Source organism: Pristiophorus japonicus, chromosome 4 (genome assembly GCF_044704955.1).
Source record: "Pristiophorus japonicus isolate sPriJap1 chromosome 4, sPriJap1.hap1, whole genome shotgun sequence".
Taxonomy (NCBI): domain Eukaryota; kingdom Metazoa; phylum Chordata; class Chondrichthyes; family Pristiophoridae; genus Pristiophorus; species Pristiophorus japonicus.
Window position 1 is genome coordinate 67,856,312 of NC_091980.1, and position 25,512 is coordinate 67,881,823.

General features: G+C 46.0%; 1 long non-coding RNA gene across 1 annotated transcript; it reads left to right on the top strand.

Annotated features, from left to right (window-relative positions):
• LOC139262079 (uncharacterized) lies at window positions 1–25,512 on the top strand. Its single transcript, XR_011592883.1, has 4 exons — window positions 1–85; window positions 2,038–2,663; window positions 16,920–17,051; window positions 25,096–25,512. It is a non-coding gene; the product is annotated as an uncharacterized lncRNA (long non-coding RNA).

The following is a 25,512-nucleotide window of genomic DNA, read 5'->3' on the forward strand; positions in this document are numbered from 1 at the left end:
CGGCGCTGAACCGGGCGGCGTCAGGCTGGCATTCCGATCGACACTTTAGTTCTTTATTTTTAATGGGTAATCTGTCGCTTTTGCGGTATGATCTTACTTCATTTTCTAATTTGTTTCTCCCCCCCCCATCCAATTTTATTCTCACAAATTAACCCCTCCTTTCACTGAACACCACAGGCTTGCCTTTCGGAGATGCGGATTATGCTGAGTGTTCTCCAGTAGCATGTCTCAGCTTTCTATTTTATGTATAAATGATATCTTTTAATATTTATTCATTAGTAAAATCTAACCATGATTCCACGTCCCCCCACCTGCCTCACTTTCATACTTCTGTGAACTCGGGGCTGCGTGATTTCCCTCGGGAGTTCTCTCAGAGGAAGTTTGCAGCAAACGCGCAGCAGCCACTTCCCCGCGATTATAAGGTGAACGAGAGTGCAGTGTCCGGCAGAGGTGGGTGCTGTCAGAGGACCAAAACATTTCTGATTGTTGGATCAGAGGTGGCCAAAGGCTGCATATAAGTCACATTAGATGTAATTTTGAGCAAGGCAGCCTAGTGAAGTAAGCCACCAGTTTTAGAAGCAGGAGACAATAGTTATGGAAAAGCAGACCTCTGCCTGACTTGACCCAACTGTAAGTTTTATGATCGCCTTGCCTATAGGAGGTTGGTCGCGAGTAATCATTGACCATTTAAAAATATATATAAATGTCAGCATTGTTTCTGTATTAGCATCACGTTTAATTTCTTGGTGACACTCCGTTTATTTAAGTTGTAGAATCATAAAATCATAGATTCTTGCAGCACAGTAAGGAGGTCATTCCATCCATTGCACCTGTGCTGGCTGTCTGAAGGAGGTCTTCACTTTGTCCCATTCTCCTGCTCATTCGCCATGCACTTTTAATAACTACAAAATTCGAACTTATGATCAATTTAATTCTAGGGGGCTGTGGTGGTTTGAAGTTTGGCTTCATGGGATCCTCGGGAGAGAGCACAGTACTGGATTTTGTCTGATTGCACTCCTGTGAAATGCCTTGGGACGTTTTACTATGTTAAAGACGCTATATAAATATAAGTAGGTGTTGTTCGATTGGCTGTGTCTGATAGCATTTCTGTTCCATGACGCCTGCCAGGAGGCAGTCTCCTGGACCCTCATTTATGCCGTTTCAATATTTTGACATTTTCAATGTTGGCATCTCTGCTCTTCTGGTACAGCAGAGTGAATTGTTTTTCAGTAAAATATATGTAACCTAGATACAAGGAGAAGATTACAATTTTCAAATTTATATGTCAATGGTCTGCTAGGCAAAAAACAGGATGCAAAATGATTTTGTTTCAGAGAGCAGAGAAAATTAATGAAGAATGAAGAATACAAGAGCAGAGAGGTTATGCTTGAACTGTATAAAACTATAGGAGGGCCACAGCTAGAGTACTGCGTGCTGTTCCAGTCACCACATTATAGGAAAGATGTGATTGAATTAGAGAGGGTACAGAGGAGATTTAAGAGAATGTTGCCTGGACTGGAGAATTTTAACTTTGAGGACAGATTGGATAGGCTGGGGTTGTTTTCTTTGGAACAGAGGAGGCTGAGGGGAGACCTTATTGAGGTGTATAAAATTATGAGGGGCCTAGATAGGGTGGATAAGAAGGACCTATTTCCCTTAGCGGAGATGTCATCAGCCAGGGGGCATAGATTTAAAGTGATTGATAGGAGGTTTAGAGGGGATTTGAGGAGAAATCTTTTCACCAAGAGGGTGATGGGAGTCTGGAACTCCTGGCTGAAAAGGTAGTAGAGGCAGAAACCCTCACCACATTTAAAAAGTGCCTGTATATGCACTTGAAGTGCCATAACCTACAAGGCTACAGCTGGAAAGTGGGATTAGGCTGGATAGCTCTTTGTCGGCTGGCACAGACATGATGGGCTGAAATGCCCCCCTTCCATGCTGTAAATGTCTATGATTCTATGATATATTTGTTGACAGTGGGCTGCTTAACCATGAACCTATAAATATTGTACTTAAGAATTATATTATTCTTTACAGCTTGTATATTCCATTCCCAATATTCCTAAATTGTAAGAAGAATAAAAAGAAAAGAATGAAAAAAGCTACCATCATTGAGTAAGTTACTGAATCTACAGAATGGTGGTAGCAAAAGTACCGGATGCAAAAGAAGAGCATGTTCCAAGGAAAGAGTTAATTGCAGTTGATAAACTATCTGGGAATTGGTCTATGATACAGATGGAACAGAGAATAAGGTGCAAATCGAGACCAATAATCCAATGTCTGGAGAGGGATTTGCACTGATAAGAGAAGCAACAATTACAGACTGAAAACTTCAAGTAGCTATCAGGTATACTAAAGATGAGTGGCCTAAGTATAGTCAGCATGTTCCCAATGAATTGAGAGGATATTATATTGTACAAGGCAAACTCAGTAATAATTGGCTTGTTAGTGTACTGAAACAGGATTGTACTCCAATCAACAACATGGAGCAGAATCCATGAAGTACATTGAGGATTGATGAAGTGCATGGAAAGAGCAAACATATCTTTGTAGTGGCTGAGCAATGTTTTCGTGTGAGCTTAATAAACAAACTCAAAGGAAAGAACATTTGATGAAAACACCATCACTGGAACCCCCTTGGCAGAAGATTTCAGCTGACTTCTGTAAGTTCAAAGGACAAACGCATCTTGTAGTTATTGATTATTATTCCTGATTTCTTGAAATAGCACTAAAATGAGATTTATGAATGACTACAGTCTACTCTTTTAGTGGCATGGGCCTTATTATATTTGTTGTCTTCCTCTGTCTATGGATGCCTCACTGGAGTCATCAGCCATGACTGCTTTATCCTGATAAATGGCTCTGAGTCATGAAGGTTGATATGATGGAATGTTGCATGCTGAAGCATCATGGCAGTTCCCTGAGCATCTAGCATTCATGTACAGGGTATGGTGATTGGCATTGAACACAAGCTGGACATTAATAGAATGAAAGTCCTTCCTATTCATAAATTTAAATATGGTCATAAAGGGCTTTCAGTGACACATGCATTCCATCAATTGGCAGGAGACCTCCCAAGACACCAACGCAGCCTGGTTGCACATTATACAGGAGGGGACAAGCAGGGATGTCATCAGGAGGACAAGGCTGCAGTGGCGCAAACCTTTCAATGATCTTAGTAGATCACGAAATGTTACTGCAAAGCCATACTCAACCTCATCCTGCTGTGCCACTCATCACATCCCTATCACTGCCATCCCTACCCTACTCCTGCACATCCTTATTCACACCAACTTACCTTGGACCTCCATCCATCCCTCTCTATCTACATTAGCACGTTCCCATCTCACTAGCCACCCCTCACACTCGCCCTCATCCTTTACAATCGTACCAACTAACAACACACAAGGGTTAACACTTGGGTGTTTTAGCCAATGTTCATGTAGAGTTTCTGTTAATATGCTGTCAAACATTGAAATCTTTATTTTCAATACTTCGCGTTCTTGGACAGATTTATGTGCACCTTTGGAAGTTGCTTAGTAAGTTGTAGTGAATGGTGAGACATAAGGGTACCCCCCACAATGGTGATAAATGTGAAAGAAATAGCTTGGGCATTGTAGGGATACTTTATGGTGCTGGTGTTGGGTGGGGCCAACCTGGTATATCATGTGGCAGCCAAGGTGTACAGCGTCAAGTGAAGTAAATCTGGCCATAGTGAGGCCATACCTGGCGTCCCGGGCAGCAATGTGGCTGGGTGCTGATGCCCTATGTCCTGTGCAGCATCAGGTGATTGCGGAGAAGGTTGGTGTTGGTGTTGGTGTTGCTGGTGTGTCTGGGGTTGCTGGTGTTGGGGCTGATCGTGGTGGGATTCTGAGGGACAAGGTGAGAATTTTTCAAGGGCACCGATGCTGATAGAATAGATGGCAGCTGAAGTTGAGGTGACAGAAGTGATCTATCGATGGTGAGAGAAGTTGCTCCAAGGAGGTGACACAGGATAGAAAGTTCACTGCAAACACTGCAAACCTCCATAAAGCTGAAAAGTGTATTCCAAATTGTGAAGGCTCCAGCTTCCAAGTTTGGAAATTGAACAGCTATGAAATGGTCTCTTTTATACCACTCTTGCAGCTGTCAACTATTCACAGCAATTGAGAGTCATTGAGAACCCGACACACTTACCTGACATGATCCTCAAGCATCAGGATCTTGAAAAAAAGTTGGAAAAAATGTTAGGACCTGGTAAAATGCTGCTTAAATACTTTTAAGTGCCGGGTCTGCAAACCGCAGGCAGAGCGGTTCAGAGAGTGATACCGCCCCACTGTCAATTTTTTAGATTTTGACAGCGGACCTGCCACCAAGACCGCCCTCTGAGTGCAGACAAGTTTCCGACCCTTGACTGGTACACACGATGCTGTTCTGGATACATTTCCTCAATGACCTCTAGGAGGAAGCACAGCCTCCGAGGCACTGACCGGTCAGAAAAGTCTATCTTAGTCTCTAGACCCTGGTGAGTAGGCATATGCGTGGATGGGAAGAGATACTTTTCGTGTTGAATCAATATAAGTGCCTCCAGTTTAGCCTCTTCTATTTCATCACAATCTTCCTCTTCATAGGATAGAAACATAGAAACATAGATAGAAGGATTGATTCCCTTTGGGAAATCCATATCCCCAAGTAAAGCAGTAATTTGAGCAGAACTTACTAAAACCATCAGGAACAGTCCTGACTAAATCTCCAAAGTACGAAAGAGATTGATATGCAGGCAAAGTAACATCAACTGTCTGTTACAGCATACAAAATGGCATCCTCAATATGGCATCCACCTCAGAGCTACTAATGCTGAGTTCATACCATTGCTTATATAGTGGTGGTAAATATTTAGGGCAGCTTTGGGGCAGAGTTTGGGGAAAACAGGTCAGAGAGGTTAACCACGGGCCTCTAACCCTATTTCCATGTGGCAGATTTCCCAGCAGGCCTTCAAGGGGAATGACAGTTTTTTGGAAAGATAGTTCTGGTATAGTTTCTTAGTAACAGTTTTGAGGTGGTGGCCTTTAAGAACCTGTTATGTTTAGAATAACTCCACAAAACTGAGTACTGTTAGCTTAAACTGATGTGACCTTAATCTCTTTAATAAAACTCCAGAATGCCAAAGCAACATGGCAGACAACCTTTTATACTTGCTTGCAAGAGGTGTGCAGGTTACCCTTGGGCCTCCAACAGATGCACCCGCTGGTGGCAAATCTTACACAGTTATAATATTTACATACATAACATCACTCCACCGACCCAAAGTCTTTGATACAAGTTATTTACAAGTTGAGGCGGTCCGGGGCCCTTCGCTCCCTGGTTGATCGCCTGAGTTCGAACCCTGACATGGGTGAGTTGGTCGGGCACTGCAACACGGCTGGTCTGATCAAACTGTTGGACTTGGTGGGTTCATCCTCTTGATTGACGGCGAGGTCGATTGCTGGCTGGGTGTGTGTTGGTGGATCGATGATGGTGATGTCCTCTTCAAGTTGTTCCTGGAAGTCAGTGAATCGCAGTTTGGTCTGATCCAAATGTTTTCTGCACGTTTGTCCATTACATAGTTTGACAATAAACACTCTATTCCCCTCCTTGGCCAAGACAGTGCCAGCAACCCATTTGGGACCATGATCGTAATTAAGGACAAACACAGGGTCGTTTACATCAATGTCACGCAATACAGCCGTGCGTTCATGGTACATGTTTTGCCGGTAACGCCAGGTTTCCACATGATCATTAAGATCCGGGTGGACTAAGGAGAGTTTTGAGTGCTCTCTTCATTAACAATTCCGCCGGGGGAATCCTGGTAAGCGAGTGGGGCCACGTCCGGTAGCTGAGCAGAATCCGAGATAAACGGGTCTGCAGGGAGTAGTCCGTCAGGCGTTTCAAGCTCTGCTTGATAGTTTGGACTGCCCGTTCCGCTTGACCATTGGATGCGGGCTTAAACGGGGCAGACCTGACATACTTAATGCCATTGCGGGTCATAAACTCATTGAATTCCGAGCTGGTGAAGCATGGTCCATTGTCGCTGACAAGCACGTAGGGTGGCGAACATGGCCCGGAGGCTTTCAATGGTGGCAGTGGATGTGCAGGATGACATGATTACACATTCAATCCATTTAGAGTAAGCGTCCACTACTACTACGAACATCTTTCCTAGAAAGGGGCCAGCGAAATCTACGTGGATCCTGGACCACGGTTTGGAGGGCCATGACCACAGACTCAGTGGAGCCTCCTTTGGTGCATTACTCAACTGTGAGCAAGTATTACATTGGTGTTTGCATGATTCCAAATCCGAGTCAATGCCGGGCCACCAAACGTGCGACCTGCCAATAACCTTCATCATGACTATGCCTGGGTGGTACTGTGTCGGTCGCATATAAACGTTTCCTTGCCTTTTTTTGGCAAAACCACGCGATTACCCCATAAGAGACAATCCGACTGGATGGACATTTCATTTTACGTCGGTGAAACGACTTAATTTCATCTTGCATTTCCTCGGTAACAGCCGACCAGCTCCCATTGAGGACGCAACCTTTACTAGTGATAGCACAGGGTCCAGGCTAGACCAGGTCCTGATCTGGCGAGCTGTGACGGGTGACCCCCTTGCTCTCAAAAACATCCATGACCAGAAGCAAGTCTGCGGGTTGCGCCATTTCCACCCCAGTGGTGGACAATGGTAGCCGACTGAGGGCATCAGCACAGTTCTCCGTGCCTGCTCTGTGGCGGATAACATCGTCATAAGCGGACAATGTTAGTGCCCATCTTTGGATGCGGGACAAAGCATTGGTGTTTATACCTTTGCTTTCTGAAAACAGCGAAATGAGCGGTTTGTGGTCGGTTTCAAGCTCGAACCAGAGTCCAAATAGGTATTGGTGCATTTTCTTAACCCCGTATCCGCATACTAACGCCTCTTTCTTGACCATACTGTAGGCTCTTTTAGCCTTAGATAGACTTCTAGTTTGCCTGATACATTGGTTTGCTAACACACCGACCCCGTACGAAGATGCATCACAAGCTAGCACTAAACGTTTACACGGGTCATACAATACAAGTAACTTGTTAGAACATAGCAGGTTTCTGGCATTCTCAAAGGCTGTCTCTTGAGATTTACCCCAAACCCAATCATCACCTTATGTAGCAACATGTGCAATGGTTCCAGCAAAGTGCTCAACCCAGGTAGAAAGTTACCAAAATAGTTGAGGAATCCCAGGAACGAATGCAGCTCCGTCACCTTCTGTGGTCTGGGTGCATTCTTGATGGCCTCCGTCTTTGAGTCTGTGGGTCTGATGCCGTCCCGTCTACCGCAATCTTTCTCTCCAAAATTTCGATCTCTGGCGCCAGGAAAAGACACTTGGAGCGTTTCAGCCTGAGTCCCACTCTGTCTAGGCAACTTAGAACCTCTTCCAGGTTGTGCAGGTGTTCGATGGTGTCACGACCGGTGATCAGGATGTCGTCTTGAAACACAACGATGCGTGGAACCGATTTCAGCAGACTTTCCATGTTCTTCTGGAAAATGACAGCAGCTGTGCGAATCCCAAAAGGGCATCTGTGGTATCTAAACAGTCCTTTGTGCGTGTTGATGCACGTCAATCTTTTCGAAGATTCAGCCAGCTCCTGTGTCATGTAAGTGGAGTTTAGATCCAATTTGGTGAACAACTTCCCCCCCTGCTAATGTTGTGAACAGGTCATCCGCCTTGGGTAGTGGATACTGGTCCTGTAACGAGACTCGGTTGATCGTTACCTTGTAGTCGCCGCAGATTCTGACCGTGCCATCACATTTCAACACTGGAACAATTGGGCTGGCCCACTTGTTGAACTCAACTGGCGATATGATTCCCTCTCGTTGAAGTCTGTCCTGTTCGATCTCGACTTTCTCCCTCATCGTATATGGAACTGCTCGAGCCTTGTGATGAACAGGCCGTGCATCAGGGAGCAGATGGATCTGCACCTTGGCGCCTGTGAAGTTGCCGATGTCTGGTTCAAATAGCGACGGAAATTTGCTCAGCACTTGAGTGCACGGGGCGTCATTCGCCGAAGATAATGCTTTGATGTCATCCCAGTTCCATCTAATCTTTTCTAGCCAGCTTCTGCTGAACAGTGTTGGGCCATCGCCTGGTACAATCCACAGTGATAAGTCATGCACAGCTCCATTGTACGATACCTTCACTGCCGCACTGCCAATGATTGATATGAGCTCTTTGGTGTAAGTGCGCAGCTTTGTATAAATCGGGCTCAGTTTGGGCCTTTGTGCCTTGTTGCTTCACAGTTTCTCAAAAGCCTTCTGGCTCATAATTGGCTGACTCGCCCCCATGTCCAACTCCATGGAAACTGGAATGGCACTTAATTTGACTTTCAGCATTATAGCAGGGCTCTTGGTGGTGAAGGTGTGTACCCCATGCACTTCTTCCTCGGCCTCGGGTTGAGTTGCCTCCCTTACTCGTTTTGTGTGATCCGCTTCAGATCGACCATCTTCTGCCGACTCTGCCACGTGGTGAGTCGCAGCACGTTTGCACATTCGCTGAAGGTGCCCCATTGTTTCGCAGCCTTTGCACACATAGTGCTTGAATCGACATTGATGGGCTCTATGATTACCCTCGCAGCGCCAACATGGTGTTAATGGATTCGCATTCACACCCCACAGCGGACTCTGTGCCATCCTAGGTCTTGCAGCTGCAGACATGTAGGCCCTGCCATATACAGTTCTGCCGGCTAACGGCATTATTTTATGCACAGTACTTGTCGGTGAACTTCGATGCTGAGACGATATCAATTTAGTATTATTGTTCATGGACAGAAAAGCCTGGGCTATCGTGATAGCCTTGTTCAGGTCTGGGGATTCGGCAGACAGCAGCTTGTGAAGAATGACCTCGTGGCCGATTCCAAGCATGAAAAAGTCCTGCAGCATTTCCCCCAAATATCCAGCAAATTCGCAAGATCCCACAAGGCGTCTTAGGTCGGTGACATAACTCGCCACGTCCTGGCGCTCAGAGCAATGGTGCGTACAGAAGCGATACCTGGCCACTAAGATGCTCTCCTTTGGCTTGAGGTGTTCCCGAACCAGCGTACACAACTCTGCATATGTCTTTTCCATTGGTTTCGTCGGTGCTAGCAGATGCTTGATGAGGCCATATGTTGTAGACCCACAAACGATGAGGAGAATCGCTCTACGCTTGATCACTTTTATCGTCCACATCCAGCTCGTTGGCCACGAAGTACTGGTTGAGGCGTTCAACGAAGGCTTCCCAATCATCACCCTCTACAAATCGCTCAAGAATACCAATGGCAGTAACCGTGTGAAAGTTCGTGATCTGTTACTCGTCGCCAATTGTTATGTTTAGAATAACTCCACAAGACTGAGTACTGTAAGCTTAAACTGATGTGACCTTAGTCTTTTTACTAAAATTCCAGAGTGCCAAAGCAGCATGGTAGACAACCTTTTATACTCACTTGCATGAGGTGTGCAGATGAACCTTGGGCCGCCAACAGGTGTGCCCTCTGGTGGCAAGTCTTACACAATTATAATGTTTACATACATAAGAGAACCTATTTTACTCTGTTTTACATACCCATCTGCCACAAAATGGGGATAATTCAGAGGAGAATCCAGCTTACATTTGCAGTGAGACATGATTTCTGATTTCTTTTCAGTTATGTTATCTTTCACAGAAGCTGTTATCAGTACAAAGGAAATATACCTGCATGGTACTAACTGGAGAAACAGCACAAGCTTTCTTTTAGTGGGAGGGCTGTTAAGTGTCTTGTGTGCAAGACAAGAGGTTTAAGATGTGATTCCACTTTGATTTGGGTGATCAGTTCAATTTCCAGGAAGATCTTTGGCCTCTGTTGTTGAATTACTGGACATCCAGGGCTGGATTTTCTTCTATGATGAATTTGTCACCAGAAATGCATTGGGGCCTCATCTCTAATGCTCTAAACATATTGTATTTTTCTGAGTCAGCTTAATTTTAATATTGTGGATAGGCTCCCAATGGTGTGCGCCTCTATTGGGAGCTTGCCTCTGTGGGGAGAGAAATCTAGCAATGCTCCAGCATTTATGTGCCTGCAACAGCTTAAAAAGGCAGGTTGGCCATTATGTGGATGCAAGAAATGTCAGGATAGGAAAGATGTCTGAGGCCATTTCCTCAATCAGTGCTTGAATTTCCTGCCTACCTTTCCTGCTGTCCTTGGTTTCCTTCCATTCCCTCCTCTGGAGCATTAATTAGGAATCATTTGCAGACAGCAAAATTGTGCAGCAAATAGCAAATTACAATGATGCTAGAGTTCAGACTATTTGGCAATTAAAGTCAACAACAATTTGCAGTTATACAATGGGGCAGAAATTGCCCTCCGCCCCAAACGGGCCGCATTTACCGATTTTTAATGTTTTTCTCCTCCCTAATCCATGGGGCGGAGACTCGACCAATATTGAGCACTTCAATTTTTTTTGCAGCGGTGCGGTGTGGGGCGGAAGTGCAGTTCTGTCGGGTCAGCCGCTGCTCCGAGTCATCTGCGCCACGCTCAGCTCGTCACTGACGCGTCACAACGTCCCTCCCCTTCAGTTAAAGGGGAGGGCAGCTACGCACTCTGCATATATTTTAGTTAGATCCACTGGGCCACGAGGGAGGGTTTTCAACTGGGCCAGCGGCCTGGCACCCGAGAGGAGGTGCCAGGGTGCCTGTTGGTGGTCCGGCTGAATCGGTGGCCACCATTGTCGGGCCGACCTCAGTGTCAGCTGACAATTAAAATAAAATGGAGGAGCGACAGTTCGCCCTCCCCTTTAAGGGCGGATGCGCCGCTCAGGCACATACAGCTTCCTGCAGGGGAAAGTTGTCAGTGGCACCGACTGGTGGTCGCTCCGCTCCCGCGGTGCAATTTATCGCGGGGCAATTTGCCGCGGGGGTCATAACGGAGATTGCCGCCGGTCGGTGTGGGGTCGGCGCGTGCCTGACGGGGCGGGAACACGGGAGGTGCGGAAACGTGTTCCTGCCACTCCTGGCCCGGGGACAATTTTGGATGGGTCGGCCCATCTGTCTGTCCCCAGTCGGTAAAGCCTATCTACTTCATTGCCAACTAGCTTATAGAGGGACCATTTCGGCCCCAATGTCTTTAATTTGGAAAAATATCCCACGGCATTTCACAGAGCGTAAAGAAAATTGTGAACGCTGAGCCAAAGAAGGAGAGATTAGGAAGGGTTAGAAAATTGAATTTAAGGAGAAGAGGGAGTTGGAGAGGGGGAGATGTTTAGGAAGGGAGTTTGAGAGTATTGGGCCTAGATAGCTGAAGGCATGGCCACCAAAGATGAGGGTAATAGGAGCAGGATGCACAAAAAACTGGAGTCAAAGGATCGGCAAGGTTGGGGCAGTTATAGCATTGGACAAAGATACAGCGATAGAGAAGGGTAAAGCCAGGGATTGATTTAAACACAACAATGTGAGTTTTAAGATTAAGGCATTGGGGGACTAGTAGTCAATATAGGTCAGCGAGGACAGGGGTGATGGGCAAGCAGGACTTAGCGTAGGATAGGACACAGGCAGCAGTAACAGTAACTGTTTTATAATTGCTGGTAGAAGAGACATGGGAGCCGAAATTGCCCTCTGCCCCAACGGGGCGCATCTTTCGAAATAAGTGATTATTCTCCGCCCCAATCCACGGGGCGGAAAATAGAGTGAAATTGGGGTCTTTACATTTTTTATTTTGTCCGTGGTGGTGGTGTTTGGGGTGGCTGAGGGATGGAAGTGTGTCGGGAGTGGGGCAGGAAACGGGTGGTGTCATCAGCACTGCGCTGACACGTAGCAACATCCCTCCCCTTCAGTTAAAGGGGAGGGCTGCTGCGAGCTCTGCAACCACTGCACCACCAGGGAGGATTTCGGCTGGGCCAAGAGAGGGTGCTGGGCTGCCTGTTGGCGGCCCGGTCGAAACCGTGGCCGCCATTGTTGGGCTGACAATTAAAATAAAATGGCGGCCGTGGTGGAGCGCTCTCCCCTTTAAGAGCAGATGTGTCGCCCAGCCACTGGCAGCTTCCCGCCGGGAAAAGCTGTCGGGGCACCGAGCGGTGGCGTTCGGCTCCCGTGGGATAATTTCCCTCGCAGAGCGGAAAGGGGTCGCTGCCGGGCGGTAAGGGGTCGACGCGTGCCCGACCGGGCAGGAACACAGGCAGTGCAGAAACCTGTTTCCATTGCTCCCAGCCCGGGGGCAATTTCTGATGGGCCGGCCCATCCTCCTGCCCCTGATTGGAAAGGCCTTACCGCCACATTACCGCCTCTTAGAGGCGATAATGGACCTTAAGGAGGGGGGCAATTTCAGCCCCATGATTTCATAGGTGATAAATAATTTTAAAACATTTTAGGTGAAATTATTGCAGCAATTCATACAAGGGATAGTGAACAAATGAATTACATAGGGTATACGGCACAGAAACAGTCCATTCGTCCCAACCAGTCCATGCCGGTGTTTATGCTCCACTCGAGCCTCCTCCTGTCTTTTCTCATCTAAATCTATCAGCATAACCCTCTATTCCTTTCTACCTCATATGCTTGTCTAGCGACCCCTTAAATGCATCGATACTATTCGCTTCAACCACCCCCTGTGGTAGCGAGTTCCACATTCTCACCACTCTTTGGGTAAAAAAGTTTCTTCTGAATTCCCTATTGGATTTCTTGGTGACTATCTTATATTGATGGCCTCTAGTTATGCTCTTTCCCACAAGTGAACATTCTCTCTATATCCACTCTATCAAAACCTTTCATAATTTTAAAGACCTCCCGTTTTTCAAGAGAAACGAGACCCAGCCTGTTCATCTTTTCCTGATAGGATTTCTCGTATCATCCTTGTAAATCTTCTCTGCACCCACTCCAGTGCCTCTATATCCTTTTTATAATATGGCGACCAGAACTGTACGCAGTACTCTAAGTGTGGTCTAACCAAGGATCAATACAGGTTTAGCATAACTTCCCTACTTTTCAATTCTATGGGCTTAATTTTCCCCAAGCCCATTTTCTGGCATATTGCCAGAGTTACGCCTGTTTTGCTAGGCCAGAAATGCGGCAGAAATATTTTTCCAAAGTTACCCCGATGTATAATTCGAAGTTGGCGCCACGCAGCGTGTCCAGTTGCCTCGGGGGGTGAAACTTGCTGTCTGCGCCAAAAAACAATGAATGCACCTTCTGCGTATGCGTGGGGGGAAAAAAGTTACATTTTTGACATCGTTCCAATGGACACGCATTAGTGGGAAAGCTGGTTGTGTAGAGGACACAGAGAGGCTGCAAAGCGATTTAGATAGGTTAAGCGAATGGGCTAAGGTTTGGCAGATGGAATACAATGTCGGAAAATGTGAGGTCATCCACCTTGGAAAAAAAAAACAGTAAAAGGGAATATTATTTGAATGGGGAGAAATTACAACATGCTGCGGTGCAGAGGGACCTGGGGGTCCTTGTGCATGAATCCCAAAAAGTTAGTTTACAGGTGCAGCAGGTTATCAGGAAGGCGAATGGAATGTTGGCCTTCATTGCGAGAGGGATGGAGTACAAAAGCAGGGAGGTCCTGCTGCAACTGTACAGGGTATTGGTGAGGCCGCACCTGGAGTACTGCGTGCAGTTTTGGTCACCTTACTTAAGGAAAGATATACTAGCTTTGGAGGGGGTACAGAGACAATTCACTAGGCTGATTCCAGAGATGAGGGGGTTACCTTATGATGATAGATTGAGTAGACTGGGTCTTTACTCGTTGGAGTTCAGAAGGATGAGGGGTGATCTTATAGAAACATTTAAAATAATGAAAGGGATAGACAAGATAGAGGCAGAGAGGTTGTTTCCACTGGTTGGGGAGACTAGAACTAGGGGGCACAGCCTCACAATACGGGGGAGCCAATTTAAAATCGAGTTGAGAAGGAATTTCTTCTCCCAGAGGATTGTGAATCTGTGGAATTCTCTGCCCAAGGAAGCAGTTGAGGCTAGCTCATTGAATGTATTCAAATCACAGATAGATAGGTTTTTAACCAATAACGGAATTAAGGATTACGGGGAGCGGGCGGGTAAGTGGAGCTGAGTCCATGGCCAGATCAGCCATGATCTTGTTGAATGGCGGAGCAGGCTCGAGGGGCTAGATGGCCTACTCCTGTTCCTAATTCTTATGTTCTTATGTTCAGTACAGCTCGGATTTGGCAATTGGCCATCTTTAAAAAGCCAGTTGTGTGTGTTACAAGTGCTGTGTGAGAGCATTGGAAAAATTGCAGCTGCAGCAATACAAGATGCAACGCGGTGCAAGGACCAAGAATTTCTTACTGGAAGAAGTGGAGGCACTAGTTATTGTGATTGAGAACAGATGGCAGGAGCTGGACACCAGTAGAGGTCACATAAAAGTTCCACCCAAAGAAATGAAGAAACGCTGGAAACAAGTTACAGAAGATTACTGTGCAGTGGTGAACACCATGAGATCTGGAGGCCAGTGTAAAAAGAAGTGGCAGGACCTTGGTCAAGTAGTTAATGTAAATAATAGTTTCATTTTTCAATGGAATTGCAATTGTAAATGTGACCATCTGTATATGTCACATCCAGCAGAAAGACACCCTCTCTAAATAGTTGCATTTTCATCTTTGCAGAGGAAAGTGGCACACAACGAAAGGGAAAGAACTCGAACAGGAGGAGGCCCGGCAAATCTGCACCCATTGACACCTTTGGAAGAGAGGGTCGCTGCTTTGATGGGTCCTGCCTGGAAAAAAGCAATCAGTACTGCACAAGCTGGGCTCACACTCAAAGGAGAGGGTAAGTCCTGCAAATTCATCGTGGCTCTTCAAATCAACCTGCTGCCTGGCCTGCGATGTGTGAGTCTACTCATGCCACCCATCCTGCCCCCTCCTCTGCTGCTAACCATTTGACTGTTCTGTTATATTTTGCAGAACTTGAGGCCAACCCTGACGATGCTGAAGAAGATTCAGACGCGGACGAGCCAGAAGAGGAGATCATCTTCCAATCCATCCATGGGGGTGAGGGGGAGGGAATGGAGCTGGATGAAGCTCCTACTGTTGTACTGACTTTGAAGGAGATGCCGCTCATGGAGGTGACAGCCCCTTCCGTGACTAGTGGTTTGAGTGTTGGATGGACATTCCATGGTTTCACACCTTCCATGGCTGCAGGTCCCAGTGGTGTGGTGCAGCGAAGCACACTCAGGGCCCCACCTTCCGAGGTTGCGGGTCGCAGTGGTGTGATGCTGCGAGACACACCCAGGGCCCCATCGTCCCAGGCTGCGGGTTCCAGTGGTGTGGTGTGAGCCACACCCATGGGGGGGAGCGGAAGGAGAGCTCGACAGCGCTCTCCTGATATACAGGATGTAACAAATGTGGTTCAGATGATGTCATTGAGTGCGGAGAGCATTGACCTTACCCGACCACTCCTGGACGCCATCAGTGGGGTGAGTGATGAGGTAGTGGGACTGTCGGGAGAAGTAACAACACTCTCACGAGAAATGGGAACACTGACCGGGGCCATCAGTGAGGGAATAGTGGCCATGAGGGAGGGAATGTCAGAGGTAGTGTAAACCACGTCACTGGCCATGAGGGAGGGAATGTTGCAGGTTATTGAGACACTGTCAGGGTGCATGAGGGACAGCATGTTGGAGTTAGCTGCTGCAATAAGGGAACACGCCCCGACCCCACTCCCATTGACAGAATCAACTGTCACTCCCACTCCAATCCCCACACCAGCCTCTGAAGAGCCCAAAGCCGGGCCCTACAACTTGCCACCGGGGCCCTCCAACTTGCGGCCTGACGCTAACGCCTTCTACTCTCAAGAGATGCGCAGTACCTGAGATGTTAGAAAGAATAAGCTTGGTATCAAGCCCAGAAACACTGCACCACCACCTGTGGGCAGAGGTGATGGAGTGTCCAAGACCAAGCGCAGCGGGTGGTCTTAGAATAAGGGAGATGAGAGCTGGGTGCAGCCTTTCTTTGATGCTGTTGTTGTTGTAATTATTGTTACTGTTGTAACTGTTCTCAAATTAAAAGTTTTTTGTAAGTATGTAAATTTACAAGTTAATAAGTGATCTTAAAGTTTTTAAGTGATCTTAAAGAGTGATCTTAAAGTACAAGAATAATTTTATTAAAGTTAAGTTATTGTAAACTTTTGAATAAAATATATTTTACATTAAAACTGAACCACGTTCCATTAACACAACACAACATTACGGAACAGCTCCAAACAGTAAATATGTCCATATGGAATAGTTGTTGCTGACTTAAATTAAACCTTTGAAAGAAACTCAAAACAGCAGGAAAGCAGGCAGCGCAGCACAGGTTCGCAGTTGTATGTCTCCAGGTCTGGATGGATGGACCACACTCAAAGGTCTTGTGACTTCTGCTCTCCACCCCCCCCCGCCCATTGAGTCTTGTGACTTCTCTCTCGCCCTCCCTCCCTCCCGGGCTCCAAGCCTTCTGATCGGCATCTCTCTCTCTCTCCTCTCCTCTTCCTCTTTCCCCTGCCCCACCCCCCCAGCCTTTACTAATTGTTTGTGACTTCTCTCTCACCCTCCCCCTCCCCGGGCTCCAAGCCTTCCGATCGGCACCTCGATCTCTCTCTCTTCTTCGCGCCCCCGCCCCCCCGCGGCTTGTTTTGTAGCTGAACCCCAAGCTGCTGTGTCTGGGCGTGAGGCCGATTCTGCCGGCCAAATCTACAACGCTCCAGGCCTTCTTCAAGACGCCGTTGGTGGCGTGTGAGTGAGTTAAAAAATGAGAAAACTTCTGAAATCCAACAAATTTACACTTCTACATTGACAGGTAAAAAAAAGTTGAACTTTATTATTGATTTTGACAGTGTTCTTGACTCCTTCCAAAATCTTCAATTTAAAAACAATGGCATCTTTCAGCACAGATTTGTGATTGTGCGCTGGTTTTCTTAACTCACCAGAATGTTTTTCGGGAGTGGCCAGGTACGCCGACCTAAGAGAAAAAAACGTTGGCCAAACTGTGAACAATTGAAAAAACCGGTGCAGACACGATGCCAAAAACAACTGGTCTGGAAAAATCGTAATTAAGTCAGGTACGCCAGTGCAGATCGCAGGGGGAAACTTTGAAAAAAATAAATACGGCAGAAAAAACAGCGCTGCCAAAAAACGGCGCAAATGACCAGGGAAAATTGAGCCCTTGATCTCTAGAAATAAACCCTAGTGCTTGGTTTACTTTTTTTACGGCCTTGCTAACTTGTGTCACAACTTTTAGTGATTTGTGTATTTGTACTCCGAGATCCCTTTGTTCCTCTACCTCACCTAGACTCACACCCTCCAAGTAATAAGTGACCTTATTCTTCCTACCAAAATGTAATACCTCACATTTATCTGTGTTTGCCAATTGTATGCCCATTCTGCATGTTTATTAATATCCTTTTGTAATTTGTTGCAGTCCTCCTCAGTATTGACTATTGCCCCCAATTTGGTGTTATCCACAAATTTAGAAATTGCGTTTTGGATTCCAAAGTCTAAACCGTTAATATAAAATGTGATCAACAGTGGTCCCAGCACTGATCCTTGTGGAACATCTTTACCCACCTTCTGCCACTGTGAATAGCTACTTTTTCCCCTACTCTCTGCTTTCTGTCTTGAAGTCAGCTAGCTATCCATTCTGCTACTTGTCCCCTCACTCCTCATTCTCTGACCTTGTTCATCAGTCTATTATGGGGTACCTTATCGAAGGTCTTTTTAAAAATCTAGATAAATTACATCTACTGCACTACCATTGCCTACTCTCTCTGTTACCTCTCCAAAAAATTCGATGAGGTTGGTCAAGAAAGACTTTCCATTTTGAAATCCATGCTGACTATTCATTATTCTATTTTTGGTTTCTGGATGTTCTTCTATTTTCTCCTTTAGTCGGGATTCCATTATCTTTCCTAACACTGATGTTAAGCTGACTGGTCTATAATTCTCTGGACATGTTCTATCCCCCTTCTTAAATATAGGTATTAAGTCAGCTATCTGACAGTGCTCCAGCACTACACCTTTTTCTAACAAATTATTAAATATGTGTAGTAATGCCTCTGCTATCTCTTCCCTAGATGATTTAAAAATGTGTGGATGCAATCCATCCGGACCAGGAGTTTTATCCTCTTTGAGTTTGATTAGTGTATTTAATATATCCCCTCTTTTTATTTAAAATGCACTTATCTCATTACTAATCTTATCATTCAATGTCATGTCCACCTATTCTATCTCCCTGGTAAATACTGAAGCAAAATAATTATTTAATATTTCTGCCATCTCTCTATCGTTACCTGTGGCATTATCCTGTCTATCCCTTAATGGCCCTATTCCAATCCCAACCTTCCTTTTTTTATTGATATGCCCATAAAATATTTTACTATTTTGTTTCATGTTCTTTGATAATTTAATTTCATAGTTCCCCTATGTCTTTTCCTAATCTCTTCATATTCTCCCTTATCATGCACTCCCCTGCTGTCTATGTACTTAATGGATGCCTCTTTCCTTACCCTCAATTGCTCCCTTATGGCTTTATTCATCCATGGAGTCTCATTGGTGTTTAGTTTGTTCTTTCCATTTAGCCGAATATATTGTTCCTGTACTCTGTTGAACGTTTTAAATGTTTTCCATTGCTGTTCTACATCGTTGTTTGCCAATATTGTTGCCCATTTTATTTTCCTAAGTTCTATCCTCAGCCCTCAAAAATCAGCTTTTCTCCAATCTATTATCCTGGTTTGCATCATACTTATGTCGTTCTCAATTATCATCTTAAAGCGTATTATATTATGGTCACTATTGCCTAGATGTTCCCCTACTTTTACTTCTCTTATCAGCTCTGGTTCCGTTGTGTATGGAGAAAGAGTCAGACTGAACACTGTGAGCTCAATTTAAAGTGTGACCTTAGTCTTTTATTGCAGGTCTCCAGAGTGCCTCTCCAACCTGCGAAGCCTTCTTCAATACCTGTGCTCCCAAGGGATTACGGGATCCCTTGGGACTCTGGGGAATGAGCCCTCTGGTGGCTGTACAGAATAAATACAAGTCCGCATATATAATAACATTCCCCCCCAAAGTCAATAGTGTAACTATTTACAATTTGAGTCGATCTGGGACCCTTCTTACCCTGGTTGATCGTCTCGGTGTGAAAGCTGGTGTTGTTGAATCATTTGTTGGGCCCTCACTGGGCTGCTGTGCAGCTGGCCTTGCTGGGCTGCCTGGTGTGTTGGGCCCTGCTGGGCTGCTGTGGATGATGGGTTCTGCTTCGTGGTGCCGGTTGCCACTGGTGTGTATGTTGGGGGATCAAAAAAGGTAGGGTCCAAGGTGGGTTGCTCAGGATAGTCCGTGAATCTGAGTTTGATCTAGTCCAAGTGTTTCTGGTGAATGAGTCCATTTGAAAGTTTGACCCGAAACACCCTGCTCCCCTCTTTGGCCATGACAGTGCTCGGAAGCCACTTGGGACCTTGTCCATAATTCAATACAAATACAGGATCATTGATTTAAATTTTGCGTGACACATTTGCGCTATCATGGTATGTACTTTGTTGAAGCCACCTGCTCTCTACCTGTTCAGGGTGAACTAACGAGAGCCTTGTCTTAAGTGCTCTTTTCATGAGCAGTTCAGCAGGTGGGATCCCAATGAGCGAGTGGGGTCTCGTGCGGTGGCTAAGCAGGACTCAGGATAAGTGAGTCTGCAGCGAGCCTTCAGTTACCCTCTTCAAGCCTTGCTTGATGGTTTGCATTGCTCTCTCTGCCTGACCATTGGACGCTGGTTTAAACGAGGTAGATGTGACATATTTGATCTCATTATGGGTCATGAATTCTTTGAACTCAGCACTGGTAAAACATGGTCCGTTGTCGCTCACCAAGACACCGGGTAGGCTTTGTGTGCCAAACATGGCCCGCAGGCTTTCAGTAGTGGCAGCGGACATGCTAACTGACATTATCTCACATTCAATCCACTTGGAGTACGCGTCTACAATCACAAGGAACATTTTACCCAAGAACGGGCCTGCATAGTCGACGTGTACCCTAGATCACGGTTTGGAGGGCCAAGACCATAAACTTAGTGGCGCCTCCCTGGGTACATTACTTAACTGCGAGCATGTATTACATCAGTGAATGCAGGACTCTAAGTCCGCATCGATACCGGGCCACCACACGTGGGATCTGGCTATCGCTTTCATCATTACGATGCCTGGGTGGGTACTGTGGAGGTCATTGATGAAGGTGTCTCTGCCCTTCTTGGGGACCACTACTCGATTGCCCCACAGAAGGCAGTCTGCCTGTATAGACATTTCATCTTTGCGCCGCTGGAACGGCTTTATCTCTTCCTGCATTTCCACTGGGACACTGGACCAGCTCCCGTGAAGCATACAGCTTTTGACTAGAGATAATAAGGGGTCCTGACTTGTCCAAGTTTTGATCTGCCGGGCAGTAACGGATGATTGCTCACTCTTAAATGCTTCCATAACCATGGCTAGATCTGCGGGCTGCGCCATTTCCACCCCCGTGCTGTGAGCATCGGTGCAGTTTTCTGTGCCTGGCCTGTGGCGGATGGCATAGTTGTATGTGGACAACGTCAGTGCCCATCTCTGGATGTGGGCCGATGCATTGGTATGTATCCCTTTACTGCCGGAAAACAGGGATATAAGTGGCTTCTGGTCAATTTCCAATTCGAATTTTAGCCCAAACAGGTATTGATGCATTTTCTTTATCCCATAGACACACGCTATGCTTCTTTTTCAATCATGCTGTTGGCTCTCTCTACCTTAGACAGACTCCTGGATGCATAAGCAACCGGTTGCAATTTCCCAAAATCATTAGCTTGTTGCAATACACACCTGACGCCATATGACGACGCATCACATGCTAATACCAAACGCTTACATGGATCGTACAACACAAGCAATTTGTTTGAGCATAACAATTTTCTCGCTTTTACAAAGGCATTTTCTTGGCTTTTACCCCAAACCCATTCGCCCCCTTTTCGTAGTAAAACATGTAGTGGTTCTAGCAGGGTGCTGAGACCCGGTAAGAAGTTACCAAATTAGTTCAAGAGTCCTAGAAACGACCGCAGCTCCGTCACGTTCTGTGGCCTTGCTGTGTTCTCGATTGCCTCTGTCTTCCCGTTGGTGGGCCTGATGTCATCCGCCGCAATCCTCCTTCCCAGGAACTCCACTTCAGGCGCCATGAAAACGCACTTCGAGCGTTTTAACCTGAGCCCCATGCGGTTGAGTCAACTAAGAACCTCCTCCAGGTTCTGCAGGTACTCGACTGTGTTCCGACCTGTGACCAGGATGTCATCCTGGAAGACCACGGTGTACGGGTCCGACTTCAGTAAACTTTCCATGTTTCTCTGGAATATCGCCACCGCTGATCGGATTCCAAACGGGCATCTGTTATAAACAAAAAGACTTTTGTGCGTGTTGATGCAGGTGAGGGCCTTCGATGATTCCTGCAGTTCCTGCGTCATGTAGGCTGAAGTCAGATCCAGCTTCGTGAACGTCTTTCCTCCTGCCAGCGTTGCAAAGCGGTCGTCGGCTTTTGGTAGTGGGTATTGGTCCTGCAGGGAGAAACGATTGATAGTTACTTTGTAATCGCCACAGATTCTGACGGTGCCGTCTCCCTTGAGGACTGCGACAATAGGACTGGCCCACTCGCCGAACTCGATCGGTGAAATGATGCCCTCTCATTGCTGCCAGTCTAGCTCGATCTCTACCCGTTCTCTCATCGTGTACGGTACTGCTCTCGCCTTGTGATGGATGGGTCGCGCCCCCGGAATTAGGTGGATCTGCACTTTTGTTCCTTGGAATTTTCTGATGCCTGGTTTGAACAGCGAAGGAAATTTGTTTAAAACCTGGGCACACGAGGTGTCATCAGCAGAGATAGCGCTTGGATGTCGTCCCAGTTCCAGCGTATCTTTCCCAGCCCGCTCCTGCCAAGCAGTGTGGGACCATCGCCCGGTACCACCCAGAATGGTAGCTTGTGCACTGCTCCATTAGGGGAGACCTTTACGGTAGCACTGCCGATTACAGGAATCACTTCTTTAGTGTAAGTTCTTAGTCTCGTGCGAACTGGCCTTGAGGCCTTGTTGCACCACAACCTTTTGAAAGTCTTTTCGCCCATGATGGACTGGCTCGCGCCCATGTCCAGCTCCATTGACACTGGGAGTTCATTTAGTTCAACATTCAGCATTATCGGGGGATAATTTGTGGTGAATGTGTGCACCCCATGTACCTCTGCCTCCTCTATCTGAGGCTCTGGTTCATAGTGATCCTCCGTGGATCTGTCCTCCTCTGTAACGTGATGGTTTTCAGGTTTAACAGGCTTAACAGCTCATCTGCACACTTGTTGGAGGTGTCCCATTGTTCCACAGCCCTTGCAAACGTATCCTTTGAATCGGCATGAATGGAAACGATGATCATCCCCGCAGCACCAACAAGGTGTTAATGGCCTTGCATTCATCACCCTTGATGGTGGACTCTGAGACATCTGCGGACGTGTAGCTGCAGGTAATTGGCTTATGTGTGACCTGCCCTGTACGTTACGATTCGTAAACAACATCACTTTGTACAACAGTACTTGTAGCAGCACTTGTCTGCTGGGAGATTTGCTTAGTATTGTCACTGGTAGCAATGAACGCCTGGGCTATTGCTATGGCCTTACTCAAGGTTGGAGTCTCTACAGTCAAAAGCTTGCGAAGTATGATTTTGTGGCCAATGCCAGGTACAAAAAAGTCTCTGAGCATGTGCTCCAAATGTCCTTCAAATTCGCAATGTCCTGCAAGGCATCTTTGCTCGGCGACATAACTCGCCACTTCCTGGCCTTCAGACCTGTTGTAGGTGTAGAACCGGTACCTCGCCATCAGAACACTTTCCTTCGGGTTCAGATGCTCTCAGGCTAGTGTGCACAAATCGTCGTACGATTTCTGCATGGGTTTCGCTGGAGTGAGCAGATTTTTCATGAGGCCATACATTGGTGCCCCACAGACGGTGAGGAGGATCGCTCTACGTTTGGCAGCGCTCTCTTCCCCATCTAGCTCGTTGGCCACAAAGTATTGGTCGAGTCGCTCCACAAAAGTTTCCCAATCATCTCCCTCCGAAAATTTCTCCAGGATGCCCACTGTTCTCTACATTTTTGGGTTCGCTATTTGTATCTCGTCGCCAGTTGTTGTGTATGGAGAAAGAGTCAGACTGAACACTGTGAGCTCAAAATAAAGTGTGACCGTAGTCTTTTATTGCAGGTCTCCAGAGTGCCTCTCCAACCAGTGAAGCCTTCTTAAATACCTGTGCTCCCAAAGGATTATGGGATTCCTTGGGACTCCGGGGAACGAGCCCTCTGGTGGCTGTACAGAATAAATACAAGTCCACATTTATAACAGGTTCATTCCCCATTACTAGATCCAATAGCGAATACTCCCTTGTTGGGCTTTTAACATATTGGGTTAAAAAGGAGTCCTATACACATTGTAGGAACTCCATTCCCTTATCCTCTTTACCTGCCTCTTCTATCCAATTAATATTGGGGTAGTTGAAATCCCCCATGATTATTATTCTATGTTTTTTACTCATTCCCCTAATTTGTCTGCATATTCTTCCTCCACCTCCCTTCAATTATTAGGTGGTCTGTAGACTATACCTATTAGTGTGATTGATTCATTATTATCTTTTATCTCTATCCATATGGATTCTATTTTTGTCTTGCTGATAGCTGCGTCACTTTTTTCTACTGCCATTATGTTATCCCTATTAAGTACAGCTACTCCACCTCCCTTTTCTCTCTCTATCTTTTCTAAATATATTATACCCTGCAATGCTTAATTCCGAGTCCTGATTTTTCAGTAATACCTACTATGTCTGGTTCCTCGCAATGCATGATTTCCTCCAGCTCCCCTTTTTTATTACGGATACTGTGTGCATGGCTGTATAGACAGTTTAACTCATTTTTAATAGGATTTCTTCTCACTTTATGTTTAACTATCTTTTTAGACATCTGTTCTATAACTCTATTTATTCCCTTGCCATCAATGTCCTCCCTTACTTTATTCTTTCCTATACTCTCTTTTTCTGTTTTCATTATATTTAGGCTGGTTATATTTCTTGTAGATCCCTCTCCCCCGCCCCTCCCCCCCCCCCTTATTCGTTTAAAGCCTTTGCCATCTCCCTATTTACCCTTTCCACTAGGGTACGGGTCCCATCCCGGTTCAGGTGGAGCCCGTCCCATTGGTACAGGTCCTTCCTGTTCCAGAACTGCTGCCAGTGTCCCATGAAAATTAACCTCTTTCCCACACCAGCCCTTCAGCCTCGTGTTAATTCTCTTGTTCTGTCTGCTTCTTTGCCAATTTGCATGTGGCTCGGGCAATAATCTAGAGATTATTACCCTTGAGGTCCTGCTTTTTAATTTGGAGCCATATAGATTGCAACAGAGGTTTACACAAGACCTGTAAGATCAAGAAACACAGTGAAGTATGATTTTATTCTACCCGTATTGGGGAATTGTGTGGAATCCCAGACTCACTGCTAACATTTGCGATAAAAATAGCACTCTTTCTCCCTTTGCATTTCCCAAAGCGTAGAATCTTGCCCAGTGTGCACTGCTGATATATTCCTTCTAGAGGACTGAGAATTCTGGTCTGTGTCAGCTGATTCACAGGTTAATCAAGACTGTTGAAAAATATCACAAAACTAGTGAGGTATTTAATTTTTATCTTTGTTTCATCGGGCTAGAATTTCCTTACAACCCACCAGCGCCCGATTCCTGCCCAAAAGACCGCTAAGATTCCCAAGATTATCGTCGATGAAAACTTCCCCCCAAAAAAGAAAAAATTCGCCCAGTGAAAAAAATGGGCGTTGCACCCTGATTCTTGGTGAAAAAGTGGAATTTAGGGCTGATTGGGCGATTCTTAAAGAAAGTGGGCGATAATTTAAAAATTCACTAAAAATTTACCCCGAGGCTGTGGGTTGAGCCTAGGAGTAGGAAAACACTAAATATATATATATTTAAAACAGAACATAAAAATCATAAAAATATTCTTAGGACCCTTTTAACTTAAAACACTACAACAGAATTTTAAAATATTGAGTAAAAAACCAATTACTTATCTTCTTCTTGCAGAGCTACTCACCTACCACCCAGCTCCACTGATTCCAATGGGCGGTTTTTTAATACTTACCTACGGGTCACCACGGAGCCAAATATCTCGCCATGGCGATCTGTGGATGGTGCACGCCGGCGGTCCGCTCCCCAGCGGTACCTCAAAACCACCGGCATAACTCAGCTGGGCAATTTCTCGCTGACCTGGTTATCGCCCAAAACGGTCAATGTCACCCAGAAACCGGGCGGTGAGCCACTGCAATTTCTAGCCCATTGGAACCAGGAAGGAATATTCTTTTGAAGTGACTGATTTGTCTCAAAATGTTATTTAGATATCGTGACTATGCATCCATCAGTAATATACAAATGAAATAGAAGTAATTTTCTGTGTTACAATTGTTTGCAGATTTGTAGTTGTAATGAAACATTTCTAAAATG